General features: G+C 35.3%; 1 pseudogene; it reads right to left on the reverse strand.

The window, feature by feature from the left end:
• Window positions 1-371: 371 nt before the first annotated feature.
• LOC116593600 lies at window positions 372-1,836 on the reverse strand (annotated as a pseudogene).
• Between the last annotated feature and the right edge of the window lie 4,589 nt (window positions 1,837-6,425).

The raw sequence follows: 6,425 nt of genomic DNA on the forward strand, positions 1-6,425 counted from the left end.
ATTCCTATTTTAAGGCACTCCAGTCTCCCAAATTAAGGTACCTATTGTACTTTGTCCTCTAATTTCAAACATTAATATGAGAAGTAAAACCGCAACTTCATATTAAATTTGAGGCTTAAGTTTGTAGAACAAGTTAAGTACTTCCAGAAATCTCAAGTCAGAAATGAACAGGCTAGAAATTGAACTAATAATCTTACCACAGTTTGATTATCACTTTGTTTATTCTTATTACTCATTTACCTCTTTATTTATAAATCTAAACAGAATTAAAACTCTACTTTTGATGGTATAATAGAGATATTAATGGAAGAGACCAATCCACACATATGCTATATCCCTGGACATTTATCTTGCTTTAAAATGCTAATCTTTTATGCCTTGGGCTTCTTACTGAGCAGTGAATGTTTATCTATGCACAATCCATTTCTCTTCCTGCTGGGATTTTCTTTAGAGTCACCCGTGCCATCATTGAACAATTCTGAATGTGCTTCGTTAGTTTTCTTTGTTCTGCATGGAGTATTCTCAGAGATAACACTTTCAATTTCAGCTCCCATGGCTTCTCCTAAAGCTGTTAAAATTCCGTCACGTTGGTTTACCATAAACTTTGTATCTTCTTCAATAAAGTACATAGGTGGTTTTAAGCATATCTGTGAGGTCCATCAGCACTGAGATCTGCTTGCTTTTCTTTCATCTTGTAGATAATGTGTTGAGTTTTGGCTGTGGCCAGAGTCCTTTTCTAACCATCCCTAAGTTGATTTTAATAAAAAGGCTAACACTCCTGATATCTCCTATCAAAGTATGTTCAGCTTTCTGTTTATTAGTAACTCAGCAAGTTATTAGTAAGATAATCCCCTCTCCTGCGACAAATCCTCGAAGGTCTTCATTTACAATTATATCAGAACAACCAAATAAACAGCACAAAATACTGAATTTCTTCCATACAGTATTGAAATACTGTATCCTAGAGCTGATGAGAGCTGCTGCAGTTTCTTTAGTTGCTACCTCTTATTCTGTTGGGTGGCCACTGTCCATTGGTTTTCTCATTGTGATAGTGTCCAGAACAAATTCCTAGGCATGCAGTTGGAAGCTCCAGAAATGTTTCTCAGCTTATCTAAAGCCTCAGCTTAATTTTTAATGAAAATTTAGAGCATGATAGATAAACCTAATTATTCTAATTATTCTAATTTCCCATCCCTTAATAAAGTAAAGTAGTATAGCTTTGTGTTATCAGGCGCCATTTAGAAAACAGCTATTTTATGTATAGAAGAAAAGTTTTATTATTTTTAATTTGAGACCTAAATTTGGGAAAGATAAAATAAAAATACTGTCAGAGGAAAAAGATATAAACATAAGTCACAGGTATCCAGATATAATATTCATTATGCAAGGAACAGTACACATAATATTTTAAAATATACACACACATGCACATATGCACTCAGCAATAAGTGACTATAATATTGGGCACTTTTAACTTTTACAAAAATCAATAATAGTTATTAAAGATAATTTATAAATATGTAAAAAGGTACAAAGAATTAAAAATATATTTATTTTAAAAAGAAACTGTTACTTGGGCACAGAATAACTAGTATTTAACAAAGAGAAAGCTCAAATTCTACTTAACTCCTTTTTTATTTGCATATCGTAGATTTAACAATTTGCAGTAAAGGAGTCAAAATCCTTTTTTACCCCTTGTGAATAAATTTATTATATTTAGCCAATTTTGTTAAATTTTAAGCACATTTCATTGCTTCCATCTCTCAGTATTTTCAATTACTATGAGTCAGGCACACAAAATTCATTTCATTCATACCCTCTGCACTTACTGTACATCTTCAATGATACTTCATTACTTACTGTTACATTTTGTTTTTCTCCAAGATTTTGTTTATTTATTTACTTGACAGAGAGAGAGAGACAGAGAAATCACAAGTAGGGAGAGAGGCAGACAGGAGAGAGGGGGGAAGCAGGCTCCCTGCTGAGCAGAGAGCCCGATTCGGGACTCCATCCCAGGACCCTGAGATCATGACCTGAGCCGAAGGCAGAGGCTTTAACCCACTGAGCCACCCAGGTGCCCACTGTTCTTGGCAAGCATTTCATGGATCTGACAGCAAAAGCATAAGCAAGAAAAGCAAAACTAAACAAGTGGGACTGCATCAAACTGTAAAGATTGTCCATAGCAAAAGAAATCATCAGCAAAATGAAAAGACAACCTGTGTAATGGGAGAAAATATTTACAAACCACATATCTGATAAAGGTTAGTATCTAAAATATATAAAGAATTCTTACAATTATTAGTCTTACACAAAGTAGAATATTATTTATACTGTGGTAAAATTAGGAAAACATAAAGTGTTGTTTTAAAAACTCAGATTAGTAGCTCTCATTTTAAAAAGAGCCTACTACTTAACAGAAATATTAAATTAACTTTTGTTAGCACACATTATAAATCCTTATATTCACAAATCGTATTTTAGAACACTCTTTAAATTATGTTTATATGTTTATATATATCCTTATCTCTAACAAAGACCAAGACTATTAGCTTAATTCACCGAAGTTTAGAATATTTTTTTGTGGGGACAGGGGCAGAGAGAGAGAGACTCTTAGGCAGGCTCCTTGTCCAGCATGGAGCCCAGTATAGGACTTGATCTCACAACCCTGAAATCATGGTCTGAGCCAAAAATAGAGTTGACAACCGATTGAGCCACCCAGGTGACTCTGGAATTATATATATATTTTATATATATATATATATATTTTTTTTTTTAACAAAAGAAATATTTACTATCTAGCCTTTTACAGAGCTATTTTAGGAAGGGGGAAAAAAAGCTTTATTTAGAAGAGTCAAAATATGTAAAGCATTGAAAGTTAAACAATCAAAAAATTTTCCTTATTTTTTATTCTAAATTTATATAAATCCTAAAAAATGCATCAATTCAAATTTTAGCTCCAACAGATTGTAAGAGACCTTAAAATTTGATTTATTGAATGCTTGTTTTATGGAGCATTTCAAATGAACAAATTTGTTCATATCAAAAGTTCCTCTAACTGTCACTACAATTCCAAATTGCCCTTATTGAAATTATGCCAGTTAGAGGGATTTGCATATTAGTTAGGATTGTAATGTGAAACATGAATAAAGCAGATTTTTAGTCTGGAAAGAACACAGATTTTTTTAAAACTCCATGAGAACTGGAATAGTCAGTAAGGACATAGTTGTGAAATCATGTATCTCCAGAACCTGACCAAAGACTAGTAGCTGAAGAAGCCTCTAGCTCCAGCAGAGGGAATTAAGTCAAATAATTTCAGGAATATAAAGGTGATATGGAGGAATATCCTTATAAGGTTTTTGAAAAGGTAAATTTATGTATCATTTGTCCAAAGACTCTAAGGTGACACACTAGTGTGACATGAGATTTTGAAACTGTCAACTTCTAATCCACTTGAGAGGCCCGTTTTCCTGAAGTCTGTCTCCTATCCTTTGAGCTTCAACTTATAAACAGGTGTCAGCAACTTACAATGAGTGAGCGGACTAATCTAGACCAACATCTTTGTGCAAATAAAGTTTTATTGGAACACAGCCTCCTGCATTTACTACATTTTGTCTATGGTTGTTTCCATGCTGCAGTACAGATTTGAGTTGCAGCAAAGACTGGCCCATGGAGTCTAAAATATTTACCATCTGGCCTCCCTCAGAAAGACATTTATTGAGCCTTGTTGTTGTTAAGAGACAAAGTCTTATAGACAATAGGCAAATAGAGAGGATGGCGGATGGCAAATTATTGCTATGGAAGATCCACATAAATGAAAATGCATACAAAGATATACAAATTTGACCAATGACTTAGAAGTCTGGGGGGACTCAGGACAGAGATGAAAGCCAAATACTGATAACTCTGTGAAATAATTGGAGCTCAGATTAAATATAAAACTTTATACTCCTGATAGGATGGCCCTCGGCAGAGGAAAACTCCCAAGCATCTCACATGTACACACTACTGTAGGATTAAGCTTCTTGTTAGTATCACTGAGGGACTGCCTAAATCTTGGTGGGTACTCAGCTTGCTCGGCTTCACCAGACTGAGACTATTAGGAACACTCTACTGTTAGGTTAATTAGCTTGCTATAGCAAAGGAAAATGCAAGCCATGAGGAACCGTGAGGATTCTTAAAATGGGGAGTCAAGGAAGGTTATTTCACAGCATCTTGGATGCTGAAATGAGTCATGGAATGATATTCACAGGTATAGAATAGATTTTGTGAAATAAGGAGCCACTGGAAGATGGGTGCTCTTGCCTTAAATATATGTCTCTATAGAATTTATGGGGGTATGTGGTCTGTATTTTAGCTCCAAATGAATGTGTCTAAATAAACTTATGTTAAAGGACTTGGGCTTAGTTTATCTTGCATGTCATGCTTGGTACAGTTTATCTGTTCTGTGAGTCCTCACCCAATTTTGGAAATATGGTTTCTTTTTCAGTACAAGAACATGCATTGGAGTAATTAACACCACACTTGGGTTTATAGGGAAAAGATGCAATTGAGGATAGCTACAGCTTCTATTTGTACTTTTCTTAAATTGGTACAGCTTATTTTATATGTTTTATAAGCTTCCCTTCCTCCCTTGGCCTATGAACAAATGCTGATAAGAGTTGAGTGGAGTTATAAAACACTAAATGCTCCTGCTAAGATCTCTCCCTCTGTCTTCTACTCTGACATATTCAGCATTATCCCACTACTGCTCTGCTTTAAACTCCAGGGGGATTATCAGTGTTCTTTTTAGCCTATCACCTCCAGAAGTCCAGGTCTCCTTAGGTGTGTATGATGTTTCAAACTATAGAATGTGAACTTGCAATACTTTTCCACATGATCATTTCTTATAGCCAAAGTACTTGTTTTTCTTACAGCTCTTGCCATCACCTGACTCAATATGTATTTAACTTATTTCTTTTTAAAGTTGGTACCTCCGGGGTGCCTGGGTGGCTCAGTGGGTTAAGCCTCTGCCTTCGGCTCAGGTCATGATCTCAGGGTCCTAGGATGGAGTCCCGAATCGGGCTCTCTGCTCAGTAGGGAGCCTGCTTCCCTCTCTCTCTCTCTGCCTGCCTCTCTGCCTATTTGTAATCTCTGTCTGTCAAATAAATAAATAAATAAATAAAATCTTAAAGTTGGTGCCTCCTGTTTCAGTAGACAGAAGCTAGGGCACATGCCCTCTTCCCAAGTTTTCTATCTGTTGATTATTTAATCAAACACTAACGTGCATACTGTTATGAAGGGATTTTACAGATGCAATAAAATCTCAAACCAGCTGACCTTAAGATGAAAGAGATTATCCTTCTCTCCAGGTAGAATTTGTCAGTGAAGCCCTTTAAGAAGCAGCGTTTTCTCTGGCTGGTAGAAGAACAGAAAGACAGAGATATTCACATTGAGAGAAGAATCTGATGTGCTATTGCTGCTTTTGGAGATGGAATGGGTTATGTGCAAGGAGCAGCCACAAGGAGCTAAATGTGATCCTTGGCCGATGGTAAAGAAATGAGGACCTCAGTCCTACAAAAACAAGATGAACTCTGCTAACAGTATGAATGATCTTGAAAGTGGATTATTTCCCAGAGAGTACAGATAAGAACATACCTCTGCCAACATCTTGTTTTTCATCCTTGTGAGAACCTAAACAGAGGTCCCAGCCAATACCAGTCAGACTTTTGGCCTGCAGAACCAAAATAATAAATGGGTGATGTTTTCAGCTGTCATGAAAGTAGAGATATTTTTCCCCTTTTTGTTCATTGTTACATCATTAGGACCTAGAATTGTGTCTGAAATATAAGAAACCTTTTAGAAATAATTCTAGTTAGCCTGCTAAAGTAAACACTGTGAACAGTTTGAGACTATTTTAATCCATAGACTCACTCTAGATATTTAGCTGTAAATCCAGTTGAGTAAAGTATTAAGGTTTAAATGTTTGACGAGACCATCTAAAAATCTTATATAATCTCTGGTAAAATTCTTAAAAAATTATAAAAGGCATCAGTGATACACTTACAAGTGTTTATTTTTTTGAGATGAATTGATTTCAGACACTGAATACTTGATTTAATGCATGTTTTAGTGCACTTTATGTGACACAAATTAATTTGTAATAGAAGCAAGAAACCTATCTCTAAGGTAATTAGTCATGGTCAAATCTTAATTATCTCCTTAAATAGAAAACAGGCTTATCAAGATATCTACTATGGTATTCTCGAATGGGATGCTCTCTTATTTGTTAATAAGCCTTTCCACTAAAATAAAATTCTATGGTATAGATTTTAACACATGGACTTTGAAATAATGACACCCATTTTTTAATCTTTCTAGCCTCTATATTCCTTCCAGTCATTCCACAAGTTGCTTTTGTCTCTATACATGAGGAAAATGGGCCTCAG

This window comes from Mustela erminea, chromosome 6, assembly GCF_009829155.1.
Source record: "Mustela erminea isolate mMusErm1 chromosome 6, mMusErm1.Pri, whole genome shotgun sequence".
NCBI lineage: Eukaryota > Metazoa > Chordata > Mammalia > Carnivora > Mustelidae > Mustela > Mustela erminea.